At 39.1% G+C, this 16,123-nt stretch overlaps 1 pseudogene; it reads right to left on the bottom strand.

Annotated features, from left to right (window-relative positions):
• Nucleotides 1-16,123, bottom strand: part of LOC109279365 — a 139,598-nt pseudogene that overhangs the window by 102,603 nt on the left and 20,872 nt on the right.

The following is a 16,123-nucleotide window of genomic DNA, read 5'->3' as shown; positions in this document are numbered from 1 at the left end:
GTGCGTTTGCATAGAGGCATTTAAGTTGGGCCCCCGATGAAGCTGCCTTACTGGCTGGAGTTCCTTTGTGCTGCTCTTCAGGTGCTCTCCTGCTGACCTGTGATCCTTCTCCAGGCTCTGGGCATCTATTGCTGGCCCTGGCATCAAACTGGTAGGAGTGGGATGGACTGAGGTTCTTGTAATTGTTATTTCAAGTTCAGTTTTTGGAGGGGAAATTATTCCTGAGAGAAAATCTACTTACAAACATGGTAATTGCCATTCACTGCCACTCAGTGATCAGCAGGTGTGTTTTAAACTTTAGTATGCCCACTGCACAAGATATATATTTATAAATTCAGTTTCCTTCCAAGCAAAAGGTACCTGCAATTCAGGTGGGGAGAAATGGTGATTCAGTAAGCCTACTTTTGTGGAAGGAATACATAAATCTTAATCTGAGTCATAATTCATAAATATTAATCTCTTTGCACAGGAAGAATACTGAATCTCAGTTTTTCTTAACTACATAAAACCAGATGGGATATAAAACTTACAAAACTGTTGATTTAAAGAGATGATTTCTCTTCACATCAGCTCACTTCTAATGTTTTTCATGAGTCTTCTTTCATGACCACAGTGATTATGAAATAACCTCTCAAAAGTTGAATTCAGTGCTTTGAAAAAATGAAATTCCCCTTAGTAATTACTACAACTAGTTGTTTTTATGAATTAACTCTAGATCTAACAGTTCTATTGTTTAATGGTTTCCTATGTTCCTACACACATATGGTAAATTTATTTTTAAAATAATGTTATAATTATCAATTAGTCTACTTCTGCAATAAAAATAAACTTTGTTCATTTAGAAATAATATCTTACTGAATCTATGTGTCATCCATGACATAGTTTATATCTTTTCCAAACACAGGGTGTAACACTTTGAACAAAATACTTTTAAAAGCCTAAAAACAAAAGTAAGGAAACAGACTGACTTTCTCTGGTGTAACTGGTTTTCTCATTTCTTGAGTAAGAAGATCAAGAGCTTTTTAAATCCCAGTTGTTACTGTCCAGTTCCCACCTACTTATTCCACAGAAATCTTAACTTTTATTTAAACAAAATGAAACAAAACAAACCACCTGGCTCCTCCCTAGTGATTCTGAAGGAAAGCTGAAAAGATATTACTTTTTTTTCTTTCTTTCTTCCAATAGTGGGAAAACTGAATACAAAAGAGTGGGAAGTGTTTCATATTAATTTTATAGTTCTTCTTAAATTTTGATTGCTGTTGTGTTTATCTCTAATTCCAAAAAATTTGGTTGGAAGATAATCCAGATGAAGACATGTTTGTTTCATCTGTCCAGCCCGTTATCTTGACATCTTTGGGAAATAATATGAGTTTGAAGATGTATCAGGGTATTTCACTCAGCAGCTTTTGATCACTAGCAGATTTTAAGTACTAAAAACGGTTTTAATTTGGACATTCTAGGTAAAAGAAAAAAAAGAGTTGAGATAGCTAGAAGGAATGAGGTTTATGACAAGTGTTGTTCATGGATTCTCTTGAATGAATGTCAACTATTGTCCAGCTTACTTGGAATGAATGAAAAATACACCAACTGCCTATAACTGGCTTATTGACAGATATATTAATCTATGACCTCTTGCAGGTCAGTTCTTAATACCCGTGCCAGGGATTCTTTTTTTGATCTAGAGTTGTTAATACCTTTTACTGATGATCTAAAGCAGTCATTCTCTCTTCTTTTTTTTCTTTTTGGCTATAAACAGGCCCCATTAACATTTCTTGTGAGCTATAATGCACTCTTCACAACCAACTTTAAATAATCAATATTAAAAAAGAGGTACAGTTCCTCAGAGCACTGTGGTTCATGAGTAGTCTTCAGATCACAGATTGAAATCTGTTAATATGAACTATAAAGCCTTAGGGTGATGAAGTATGCAGAGGTGCAAAGATTGCTTAAGGACTAAATAGCGAAGAGTACAGGGTACTATTACAGCGGGATCAAAACTGTTTGCTTTAATGGCTGTAATTCAACAAAACACATCTTAATGCGGCCAGATACAAGGAGGACATCAGTAGATCAAGATTTCAGACTAATTGTTTCCCTCAGTCAAAGCTAATAATTCAATCCTATGGCAAAAAGACTCATTCACATACAAGAAGGAGTAATTTGGCTTTGTATTCTATATTAATAAGATAACTCGTAGAATACTATTTCCACTACTCCTGTCCACACATGAACTACTTAAAATGTTGGAAATCAAGCTGAGATTTACAAAACTCAATTTATTCATCTTAATGAAGAAATGAGTGAACAGTGAGTGGAAAGAAAAAAAAAAAGAAGAAAACTTGCTTTGGTGTGGGAATTCTAGTCTTCATATCAGTGACATAAAAAGAACCAATAACTTAAATATTACAGTGTTCAGTGCTGTGACCAATAAAGTTTGCATGCTCAACTTCAGCAGTGAAAAGCACAACGTAGTTAGAATGAGAGGAATCCCACTACTCCTGCAATAGGGTTTAAAATAGCCAGCTTATGGGGTGCTTCATCAAGCCAATAGGAAATGTCAAATAGTGGTCTATATCTGATACTTTTTGTTGCATGAATGTGAACAATTGCCTCAGAGATGCAGCAAAGTATCTCTGTGTAGCTAGAATTCAGAGCCTGAAGCCTTTTTCTGTGGCATGGCACCTTTTGCATGATTACTTACCGGTAGAGCAATTGTCCAGAAGAACTGTGTTTTAGGCTATCAACAGACTGTGGAGGTTTAAAATTTACAGGTTTCACATCTCAACGTTATGCCTTAGCCATCATATTTGTAGTACAAGCAGCACTCCTTCTGCATTTTACTTTAAACAATCACTGAATAGCAAGGATAGAAATAACCAAGGGAAAACAAACTGCCTGCTCTCCTCTCAGCTGAATACTCTAGCCATTATTTGCAGACCAGGCTACTTCTTCCTTGAAAAACTTCTAGATTACATCTATATCCTCTCTCTCCTTTGTAAAAAGATGAGAACTGCAATATTCCAACTGTTAGGCTTGATTTGAGCGCATCTGTTTATTTTGTCTATTCAAAGCTGCTAAGCGTAAGAATGCCAATGTTTTGTGTCCCAAACTGCTTATTGTAATTTCAGAAGAAGCACTTAGCCTATGGCGTACTCACAGTTACCTGAATTAGGAATGTTTGGCCAGAAACCTTTAGACCCCTACGGAATCTCAAGTGCTTCGGTGTGTTGGGCAGGATTTTCCTGGACTGCTCTTCTCAGTTTAAGGCTCCTAATTCCACTTCAAATGTACTTTATTCTCCTTCAAGCCTTTGTGAAAATGGGGCTTTATAAACTTTTGTCTGTTTTTTTAAAAGAAATCCTACAGCCATGTGTATAAGAAACAGCTTTGCAAGGCTATAATTGTCCCTTTTTGACATTTGAATTTGTGCATCTATGAATCCTCCCATTTGTCCCATACCTTTATAGGGCTTAGAGATAACATGATTTCTTGCATTGCCCTTAAAATGCTCATTAAACTAGAGCTTTGCATTCAGAAAACTATAATCTCCTCTAATCAGTATACTGCCATTGCATAAGTACTAGGTCACTGTGGCTTCTTTCCTGTTCTTTGCTAGTAGCTCACAACAACATAGTCTCCTGAACACTGACATGCTTCTGCGGATTAAAACCCGGGAGTCCAAATACATAGGTATCTGGCTGAAAGGCAACAGTGAGACTAGATGATGGTCTTCTCATATTTAAATGCAGCATAACACTACTAGCTGTGCTTTTTCCCATCTGTTTTACAAGAAAGAATTAAAAAGGAAAGTATTCCTTGTAGTTCCAGGTGCTTGCAGTGCACCCACTTAACACAGATGGCAGAAGGCCTGCCTGTCAATGAGTGGAACTTCCTTTGCCAAGCAAACTAGAATTGTAGCTAAAATTGCTTTACTGTATGTGATTTATGAAGTGCAGGCTTTTCCTGATGCATGATGTAGACAAAAGACAGTCTTGAAGGAGATGTGCTTCTCTTCCACCTTAAAAATTCTCAAGGTGTCTAAGAATTGGCACCAAATTCTTGCAGGAATTTCACTTGTGTTACTAATGTCCTTAGAATTTAAAAGAAATTTAGGTGAACACAGAATTCTAGAAATGGAAATGACCACCCAAGTCACTAAATCCAGTTTTTACTGTTACAAGAAAACAAGTCATATAATGCCTTCATAAATTCCTACACTAATCGACCAACCTGGATTGCTCCAGCACTTTTTTGGTATCATTTCTCTGAAGTAGCTCTGCTCACTTAGCTGCCAAGTTGTTAATATCATTTAGGTGAACACAGAATTCTAGAAATGGAAATGACCACCCAAGTCACTAAATCCAGTTTTTACTGTTACAAGAAAACAAGTCATATAATGCCTTCATAAATTCCTACACTAATCGACCAACCTGGATTGCTCCAGCACTTTTTTGGTATCATTTCTCTGAAGTAGCTCTGCTCACTTAGCTGCCAAGTTGTTAATATCCCTGGAACATTCTTTTAGTGTCACATAAAAAGTCAGAGGCTTATTCTGATTTCTTTCTATGAATTCTGTTTAATCACTCTGCATTTGTATTTCCCCGTGGTTCCAAAGACTTATCTGTTTCCTCTAACTTTTTGTCAAGAAGGTAAAACTAAGGGTTGTTGTAGCTTCTTACTGATGATGGTATTCTCTTTCTTGTGAACAGGATTACTATATCCTTAGCTTCTCTCTTCTCAAAGATCAGACTAGCAAAATAAATTAAAACAGAAATTACATGCACTGAAAATCCACACAACTTTTTGAGATGCACTCTTGCTTTGGTAGACTACAGGAACTTTGAATGTCTCTTCAATACGTATTCATGTGTGTACAGCAAGTTAAAACCTGCTTTATGGACTATATCTAAGACATCTTTAGAATAGGTCTGGCCAGTTGTCCTACTGATATAGTCTAAGCTACTGAAGATGTATTTGTTTCACAGACAAATATTCAGCACATATGTTACAGATCTCAGTCAATGTGGCTGCCACCTAACAGAAGGCAGCTTTCCTGTCAGGTCTCAGGCTCTTTCTTGTCCAGTATTCTTTTGATATATTACTCAAGTAACGCTAATCAGAAACGTACAGTCTGCATAGTGGCAGCCAGATTACAAGAAGCAAATGTGTCTGTTGTTTGGGTGATTTTTTTTTTTTTTTTTTTCCCCTGTGATTGGCTACATGAATGCACAGACATTTGGGGGCAGAGTAGAAGGTAACCTTGGAACTGGATAGAGTAGGATAAATTATTCTACTAGGTTAAAATATGCCTATGGGCAGACTCTTTCCTTGGAAGCTAAAGAAGATATCAACGGATGTGATGAAGAAGTACTACCACTGGGCGCTAGAGATTGCCAGAATAGTTGGAGAAGAAAGGGGATTGCTGTCATCTGCATAAATAACAAAAGACAAGAAGCTAAATAGCCTGTTCCAAAACAGATCATTGAAAGGAATTAGAAATACAAATTAAGGGAGAGACTGAATGTTGGATTCAAAACTTGTTTCAATTATGCCATTTTAAAAAATGCATAATTTAAAAGTGATTTTTTTTTTTTCCCCCAGCGCAGTCTACAAAGAGACCTCTACTGCAGTGTGTCATGTGGAAACCTTTTACACACAGATTTTCTGGTGCACACAAAAATGCTTAGTATATCACAAAACATAGCTTTGTAAATCCATTCCCTGTGGTGTGTATCTTCTGCAAGGATAATGTTTGGACTATAAGTTAAAAATGATGTGATCAGTAGCTTGGCACACTGTCCTGATATTTGCAGCGTACTGCTTACTTGGCAGTACATCTGCTACTGAAGGGAGACAGTTTTAACTTCTGCTTGAGGTCATGTTTGCAGGAGTAACTCTTATTAAAAACTACTATCCTACCTGTCTTTAATTCTGTCTGTATTATCAGTAGCCTTGTTGCATTCAGCCAAACCCCTAGCTAAGGTCAGGTGTCCTTATTTCAGCTAGGATAAGTGAAACCGTTCTAATTTATGCTGGAAAGGAGAGTCCAGCTCTTCTAGTCCATAAGGTCTAGATGCTTAGCAGGTTCTTCTAATCTTTGCTCAAAACTTAAGAAAGAATACATCCTGTAATTAATCTGCACATAGGTTCATTTGTCCTCTCTTTGACAAGGCTACTTACAGTCATGATCGTTATGCACATTGGTAAATTATATGGACAGTATAGGATCAATGGCTCTAAATATAACAAGAGAAGGTAATGTATGGTCTAAAAAGAGCAAACTGCTCAATTTTGAGAGTTTATCACCAGAGCTGCAATTATCCAATTTAATATTAGAAACAATGAAAGCTATAATTGTTTTTGAAAGACACAATTTATAGGTGGATTTGCCTAGAGATTTTTTAAAGATTTAGAAATGTTGAGTAATTAAAATATATTTCCCCTTACCCCTCCCCAATTAAATGGAAACATTTAAATGGAATTAAAGAGAAGTCATACTGCAAATTTTATTCCAAGCTAAAATATACACAGGATTAGTACTCTGAAAGCAAATTGAATCATAATTGTCTGAGTGCGCCTTACCACTGGTAGGTATCTTTCCTTGTCACAAAAATGCGATGCTTTTTATTCATTTTACAGAGACATTCCATATAACCTCTGCTTAAATTAAAACCCCATGTTGTCTTTCTCATAGGCACCATTTTCATCCTTTGCTCTGTATTCATCCCTGCTCTCTTGAAGCTAAGATATTGAAAAGGATAAATTTGGCTTGATAGCACTATGTATAACGATGCTACTGAATGTTGCTAGGATACCATTTGGTGGTCAACTGTCTCTAGTGCAGCCGCTATTACTTGCCAGGCTGACAGACATATTAGCTTTTATCCCCCTTAATGCTTGGGCTATAGAAAGTTTCCCTTCATTTTATTCCATTTTGATTTTTGGAGGGAGGTAAGCTTAGAGAGAAAGACAAGGGAGAGAGATGTTACTATTTTATTTTACTTTCAGTCAATCTAAGTAACAAATATGTTATCCCAATTAGTTTAAAAGGAAACACGTACCAGTCTTTGTAAGTTTTATAATTTTTGGTACATGAGATAATACAGGATCTAGGAGCTTGACCCCCAGAAATGTATGGGCCCTGACATTATCCACCCAAGGGTGTTAAGAGAGCTGGCTGATGTCATTGCGCGGCCACTCTCCATAATCTTTGAGAAGTTGTGGAGATCGGGGGATGTCCCAGAAGACTGGAAAAGGGCTAATGTCACCCCCATCTACAAGAAGGGCTTAAAGGAGGATCCAGGAAATTATAGGCACATCAGTCTTACTTCAGTCCCTGGGAAAGTTATGGAACATATCCTCCTGGGGGCTACCACAAGTCAAATGAAGCACGTGATTGGGAAAAGCCAGCACAGATTCACCAAGGGCAAATTGTGCTGGACAAACCCAGTCGCCGTCTATGACTAAGTAACCTGCTTGGTTGGTGTGGGGCGAGTGGTGGATATTGTCTACCTGGATTTCTCCAAGGCTTTCGATACAGTTTCCCACAGCCTCCTCCTAGAGAAACTGATGCGTTACGGTCTAGACAAGGGGTCTGTGTGGTGGGTGGGGAAGTGGCTGACAGGCCGCACCCAGAGGGTGGTGGTAAATAGCTCCTTTTCAAACTGGCAACCTGTCATAAGTGGGATCCCCCAGGGATCGATATTGGGCCCAACACTGTTTAGTATCTTCATAAGTGACCTGGATGATGGGATCAAGTGTGCCCTGATGAAGTTTGCCAATGATACCAAACTGAGGGGGGAAGAGGACACTTTGGAAGGGAGAGCCACCCTGCAGGAAGACCTGGATAGGCTGGAAGAGTGGGCTAACAAGAACCTTGTGAAGTTCAACAAAGACAAATGTAAGGTCTTGCACCTGGGGAAACATAATCCAGGAGTGCAGCACAGGCTGGGATCTACCCAGCTGGGGAGCAGCTCTGTGGAAAGGGACCTGGTGGACAAGCTCAATATGAGTGAACAGTGTCACTTTGCTGCTGCTGCAGCAAAGAAAGCCAACAGGATGCTGGGTTGCATCAACAAGGCCATCACCAGCAGAGATAAAGAAGCCATTATCCCACTCTCCTCAGCGCTTGTCAGGCCACACCTGGAATACTGTGTTCAGTTTTGGTCCCCGCTATGCACAAAAGATGTGGAGAGGCTGGACAGGGTCCAGAGAAGGGCCACAAAGATGATCAAAGGAGTGGGAAGCCTGCTGTATGAGGAAAGGCTGAGAGAACTGGGTTTGTTCAGCCTTGAGAAAAGAAGGCTTAGGAGAGACCTTATCACCATGTTCCAGTATTTAAAGGGTGGCTACAAAGAAGATACTGGACACAAGAGGAAAATTTTTCACAATGAGAACAGTCAGCCATTGGAATAATCTCCCCAGGGAAGTGGTGGATTCCCAACACTGGACGCTTTTAAGATTCATCTGGGCAGAGTGCTGGGCCATCTTGTCTAGACCGTGCTTTTGCCAAGAAAGGTTGGACCAGATGATCCTTGAGGTCCCTTCCAACCTGGTATTCTATGATTCTATGATTCTAATCCAATGTCCTTTAAAGCCAGTGAGAATCTTTCAGTGATTTATTATGACTCTGATAGCACCCCTTGGCTTTCTCCCCGAGGATTTTGAGGACTAAAAGCAAGAGATGCAGTAAATTGAGCTACATAGCCATGTGGTGTAGCTGGTGGGGTCTAAAAGTTCATATCCTCTGGGGATGCATGCAGAGGGGAGGTGTAAGAAATTCATACTTGACTTACTCAAGAAAAAATGCTTTTTCCACAGAAACAAATAATGGTTGCTTTTCTTCTGATAGAATTGCTTATGAAACATTGACTTTTGGTGACATTTCCTGAGTGCTGACCACTTGTAGAAATTAGTGAGCTTGACTGAGTGACAAAATATGAGTTTGCTACCTTAAAGTTAGATGCCATTTATTGGGGGGGGGGGGGGGGGGGGGGGAGCAAAAGATCACCCTTCCCCACTTGTAGCTTGCTTTCCCTTCCTGATCTGATTCCTGCTCCCGCTTCTGTTCGCAAGCTCAAGGTAATGCTGCACTATTATGGAAACACAAAGAAGCTACAATCTACCAGGAGATTTGAACCTTGGTCTTCATGTATATAAGATGTGAAGAACCCTGATAGCAAAATGTTTTTCTTCTTTTGGAAAAGAAAAAAAAAAACAAAAACCACACAATGCTCTTTAGGAACTTACATTACTTTCCTAACTTGATTTAAAATAATGGGAATTATCAGTGAATTTAAGGCTGAGTAGGATCTGAATGTCCAGTCTTAAATGCAATAACAAGAATTTAGGGAATAAGTATTTGCATATGAAGAGTACTTCTTCATGTAATATCTGTCCAGCATAGGGAAAAGTAATTATATTCACAGCACACAAGTCTAACTGATAAGTGGTCTTTATACAAAGACGTCATTATTAAACCGTCTGTAAAGGATGTTACTTATGGTGGGATACATCTCAATAACACCTGTGGTAGGGTCTTTATGTACCTGACCATAGTCAATACAGAAGAAGGCATAGCTCTAATATGTGATTTAGCTTGCTTGTTTTAGACATCTAGCTGTAGAATGAGATGCATTGCACGTTTCTCCTGAAAGATTATAGAAAGAGCCTGAGGTTATAGACAACTACATTTAGTCAGATTAATATTAATCTTTCTTGTAGGTTAGTATCATCTAACTTCAGCACCTAGAATAGTGATATTTGGTCCTCTCTGTATTCAGAGGAAAGAGAAAATTGCCTTCAGAGAAGAGTTCATTGTCACTGTTGTAGATCTGTCTCAGAAAGGGATGAAGCTCCCTTCAGAGATGCCTAACTTTCATTTGATTGTAGTAGGAACTGATATTGCAGTTTAGACTAAGCATCAGACTTTCAGAAGCCTAAGGTTAGGTGATATGAATACCACCTTTAATGGTTGTCTATTATTTTACAAAACAGCATATACTGCATACAATACAAATAATGACTCACAAGCAGATATTAGTAAATTTTACAGAGGACACATGGTATTTGGGATAGCAGATGGATGCCAGGTAACAGCTGATTAGGAAGGTACTCCCTAGTGTGTTCAAATATATCTGGACAGAAGGTGCACAAACAGTATCGCAGCACACATGTGAACTCAGTGAAAAATTCTGGCCACACGCAATGTTGCTGGCCAGTCTCTGACATTCCTCTCTCCACATTCCTTTATGCCCAACACTGAATTCATGATTACTAACATCTGCACATTATACTGGCAGTGTATCATCATTTTCTGGCAGCTATGGATGCCAGTGAAAGACTGTAACACTGTGCTTAAGCCATGGGCAGTTGGGTGTAGTGGGGTCCACACAGTTTATTCTGAGAATTTGCTGGATTCTTGGCTACTACAAATACAAATAACTAAAACCACCACCACCACTAAGAACAACAAAAAAATCAACCTCTAGCCAGGTACCTTAAAATTATATTGTGTTTCACAGATTTTTCTTACCATTCAGATACACAGCACTGAAGAGTTTACAAGCCAAACCAAATACTACCAGTAAAAAAGAAACCAAACAGTAAAATTTGTGCAAACTATAATTACTAGCCATTCTGTGCAGCTGCTTTGTCTTTAGCGTTTTCTGCCTAGTTTCCAGGGAAGAGATCAAAAACAAATTTTGGTGATATAATCCAGTTGCCTTCAACCTCACCAACACAAAGGCAGCAATAAATCTGCCTTATTTGGCTACAAACTCATGGTAATGCTTTATCATTAGGAGGACACAAAGAAGGAGTTGTGCATGTGTAGACATAAACCTTGGTCTTCATACATTTAAGGTGCAGTGAACCCCACCACTAACAGGTAAAGCAAGGAAGTTTAAGGTGTCGCTGATTTAAGAACACTCAAATAACCCCTTGAATCAAACATTAACGCAATGAACACAGCCTCCTGTCTTGTTGGGGAGTCTAAACACTCTGAGTTATAAGGATACTCTGCAATTTTTTTTGGTACTTTCTATTACTCAGAATTGAGTTTAGATTGATGAATACTTCCATAACAACAACAGCAACAAGTGTGTGTCTTATCAAACTGTGACTCACCAGTGGTTTCAGGGTTTTGTATATTTTTAGGTAAAACTGGTGGGTTTTTTTCCCATGAAAAATAAAAATTCAGCACCAAAAAATTTAAAAAGAGAAGAAAAAACATATTTTCCATGAAAAGCAGGGGAAAAAAAATTCTGAACAGAACCTGGGTGTCTGATCTTGACTCTTCACTTGCAGTGGAGTACAGCATTTTCACTCAACAGCACTGAATTGGAGGCATTGCTGCAGTGTGAAGTTCTGGGGCTGCTAACTATTGAGGTCATCTTCATTTTTGGGTGGAGACCACAGGGAGGGAAAAAGGAAATGAGGAAGTTCTTAAGAAATTATCTGACCTGAATTTTCTGTGAAAGTGATTTATATGTCTATTACTACCTTTATTGGGTGAAACAAGATTTATACCACTGACAGTACAAAAACAGCTATATCATTGATTTCTGCTTTCAGTTGGACACTGATTATTACAGCACAATGAAAGATGTTGTTACATTTTTTAAATGGTCAGCAGTGTATGTTATGTAGTTCAGGCATGACTAATCTTTTCTTGCAAGGATCTCAATACTGAAAAATCTTCCCATAGCCCAAAGTCACACGTATCCTATGGCAGAGGAGTCAAGAGCAGTCCACAGACAGAAGATATCTGTGCTCCTTAGACAGTTATTTATGCAACACTTTATTGTGGACTGAGAGTGGGATGAGCAGACAGCTGAGTCCTGAGAGACCTGCTGATGTTGGCTTAAACAGCCAGTGCTGGCTCATTTCCTCTCTTCTGGTGCAGATCCAGAAGGCTTTCCACCAGGAGAGCTTGCTTGCAGCCATTCACATCACAGTTTCTGCAATGGATCTACACTTGAACTATTCAGATGCCACAGATTTGCCCATCTGGTACAGTTAAACCTACGGCTGTCACTCCCACACTAAAACGCAGCAATGACTTTCTCCACCCTTGACATCTTGCTGAGCTGGCTGTATCTGATAATGCAATATCTGCTCATAGCAAGGCAATATGGATTCTGATGAAAATACTGGAACTCTTCATGAATCTGTCTCTGCTTGAGTCTCATTATTCACCTTTATATCAGTGCTGATCTCTGGATTGCATTGCTGCTGATGTTTATTTCCTAACCTGTCACAGCTAGTATCACTTGCCTATTTTTGGTGTTGCATACTTGCCATTGGTACCTCTATCCTGTGGATAAACAGCCTCTTTGTGATTCAGCTGTATTAACAGAAAAGGTTACCATCGACAGTTTAGCCCTGCTGTCTCTTTTCCTTCTGCTTGAGATTATTCTCCCTATTAGGTCTCCTTACAGAAGTGCTGTTACAAGTACTCTGTAATTTGCATCAGTCAAAATGACCTCGAATAAAGAATACTTGCTATTTGCCATTTTAAAGTAGCCCAATTTGTTTTGATTAAAGTGTCTTCAGAATCAGGGACTGAGAGGAGGCAGCCTCTAACAAACTGTGCTGGTTTTGGCTGGGATAGAGTTAATTTTCTTCATAGTAGCTAGTATGGGGCTATGTTTTGGATTTGTGCTGAAAACAGTGTTGATAATACAGGGATGTTTTCGTTACTGCTGAGCAGCGCTTACACAGAGTCAAGGCCTTTTCTGCTTCTCACACCACCCCACCAGCGAGTAGGCTGGGGGTGCACAAGAAGTTGGGAGGGGACACAGCCGGGACAGCTGACCCCAACTGACCAAAGGGATATCCCAGACCATATGACGTCATGCTCAGCATATAAAGCTGAGGGAAGAAGAAGGAAGGGGGACATATTCAGAGTCATGGCATTTGTCTTCCCAAGTAACTGTTCCACGTGATGGAGCCCTGTTTTCCTGGAGATGGCTGAACACCTGCCTGCCGATGGGAAATAGTGAATGAATTCCTTGTTTTGCTTTGCTTGCGTGCACGGCTTTTGCTTTCCCTATTAAATTGTCGTTATCTCAACCCACAAGTTTTCTCACTTTTACTCTTCTGATTCTCTCCCCCATCCCACTGTGGGGGTGAGTGAGAAAGTGGTTGTGTGGTGCTTAGCTGCCGGCTGGGGTTAAACCACGACACAACCAAATGATGGTGGTCAGCTACAAGTGAACTGTGGGTGGTAGCCTAGACACAAATTTTATGCAGACTACCTGTCCATTGTTAAATTTAAAGCAAGCCCTATGTGTGATTTCATGTTCTCCAACTCTTTTCCTTGCATAATCCCTGCAGATACCTCTCCACTGATATACTTTTTTTAGGACATATTTGATGAAAAAGTCCTGATTCAGACAATGGCTTGTTGTCTATGGGAGACCAATGCTGCATCTGCACAAAACCACATTGTCCACCTTGGAAGCCATTTCTCATTGGCATTTGACACATTTTGTGTCTGTGCTGTAAAAAAGCCTGGAATATGTTGACACATAAGATCCAGCAATGTCTCCAGATATATTTCAATACAGCTGTCACGAACACGGCTATAATTCTACAGGAGCATTATCTGATTATCTGATTTGCTCACAGGAACAAATATCTATGTTCTCTCTGCAGCATGTTTACATCACATGTGGGGTTGGCTATTCACAATAAATTTTTTTAATTGCTGCTTAAAAAACTTATGGCTACAGAACTCACTTGCCCATACCAAGGGTGCTTTGTCTCCTTCCTGTCAGGAATAACAGGAATGCAACAATTTACTGAGATGAAAGAAAACATAATTTCTTATCTGTGTAATGCAACAAAAAATACAGTTCTGGCTTTTTGGCAATTTCTTTTTATAATACTAAGCCATAATATATTTCTGAAACATGAATTTGTGGTACAGTTTGTATCCTCTTACTTGTGGCTTCTCTCATCTTCACCAAACCAAGAATTTAGCTGTCAATCTCACACTGCTACTGTCATTATGTTAAGCCTTTCTGTATTTACCCAGATTAAGGAATACTCTATTAGGCAAACACTAACATATAGTTGTGGTTATTGCAGAAATTTCCATATAATACTATTTGGTTGCTGAAACTTCTGTAATATCAGGTTATGGACACACATATTGAATGAATAAAAATACTCTTCAGCAAGACTTTCCACCTCCTTAGAGTACCAGCCAGTTTTAGAAACCATAAATGGAAACTTTCCTTGAGATCTTATTAATAATTGTTCAAGACTGATTTAGAGGTGCAAACAGCAATACAAAGGCCACTGACAGCAAGCAGTTATTTGCACAGTAAAATGAGTGTGTGTGCTTCTTGCTTAGTTTAAAAATAATTGGTTCATTAACCTTAAATGTATTGTTAACCTGACCATATTGTTAAGGTCAAATGTAAAAACAGATAAGTTTTTTTGGGTTATATGGGTTGATGCAGGTACATGCATGTTCACATTTAACACTCTTGAATATACAATGTGATTACACATTCTGCAGAAACCAGAAGATTTTAGAGGGTGAACAGTGACAGCAAAACCTAGGGATGGGAGAACTGAAAGAATTTTTTCTCTATATTGGTAAATCTCAGTATTCATTAAAAATCAAATACCGATATAAATCTCAATAAATCCTGTGAGAAAGCTTTTGTCACTGTGTGAGTTGGATAATTTCATCTAGAGGTAAAACTATTGAGTTAAAATATTAGAGAAAACAATATTTATGTTAATAGATATTTAAATAGTATTTTTATAGCCCTCCTCCATAACTCTCAAATACCACCAAATATTTACTTTTGTTGAGGAGACACCAAGACGATAGTTGGAAAGAGCTTGCTCTAGGGATTCATTTGAGTTACTCTGCCATGGAATAGACCAGATGGGAGAAATAGAGGAAATCCTTGTCTTCACAGGATGGGACTTAGATTGGGTAATTATTTTGGCTAGCCTGTTCCCCAGCACTTGAGGGAGTAGAAGTTCAATTACCTTTAGAACGAAGTTATTGCCCTTCCTTGAGTAAGTAACACTGTGACATGTTTTGCAGATAACTTTCATATGAATGAAACAGACATGACTTTGCTAAGGGCAGGCTGAATTAGGACTCGTAGACCCAGGAGATTTCTCCTCTCAGTTTGTTTGCTGCTCTTCTCATTTCCAGGTCCAGCCAGTAGCAAGGTGGTACATGTGTCCCAAAGATATAAGTACAATTGGCACATGGCTGGCTGCACATGTCAACACAGACAGCATGGCCTTTTTCAGCACCCATGTGAGCACCAGCAGTGCTCACATATACCTGAACACAGACAACCCAGGCTTCTTCCTCCTCTGTATCTCATCAGGTTTGAAGCTAACCAGTGAAACATGCACCTACCTTCACTCTCTTGATTCACAACCCCCCCTCAAATACTAGCATGGTCTTTAAGGCTGACATCCATGTCCGGACTGTGGGACCCTTACCCAGTCATTGGCTTGGGTCTCAGGTCCTGGACAGATGCAAGTGACCTCCTACTCATTGGTTAGTCCAGCTTGATACTCTCTAACCCACATCTAACAAATGGCAAGAGAATAGTGAAGAACAGGATTTAAAAGTAAGATAAATGATCAGATGCAGGGTTTGACCAGAGGAGCGTCAGTCATTTTTCCTCCTCTTTATCTTTCTGTGCTTGTAGGTATCTTACTTTGATCCTTCCTTTTCCCCAACCTTAGCCCTTTTCCTAAACATCTCAGAATAACTTGCTAACCCACATCTAACAAATGGCAAGAGAATAGTGAAGAACAGGATTTAAAAGTAAGATAAATGATCAGATGCAGGGTTTGACCAGAGGAGCGTCAGTCATTTTTCCTCCTCTTTATCTTTCTGTGCTTGTAGGTATCTTACTTTGATCCTTCCTTTTCCCCAACCTTAGCCCTTTTCCTAAACATCTCAGAATAACTTGGTATCATAGAATCATAGAATCATTTAGGTTGGAAAAAACCCTGAAGATCGTCAAGTCCAACTGTTAACCTAGCACTGCCAAGTCCACCACTAAACTATGTCCCTCAGCACCACATCTACATGTCTTTTAAATACCTCCAAGGATGGTTCAACCACTT

This window comes from Aptenodytes forsteri, unplaced genomic scaffold (assembly GCF_000699145.1).
Source record: "Aptenodytes forsteri isolate BGI_AS27 unplaced genomic scaffold, ASM69914v1 Scaffold172, whole genome shotgun sequence".
Taxonomy (NCBI): Eukaryota; Metazoa; Chordata; class Aves; order Sphenisciformes; family Spheniscidae; genus Aptenodytes; species Aptenodytes forsteri.
Note: the sequence above shows the minus strand (reverse complement) of the source record. Positions and strands in the feature narration are given on the sequence as shown.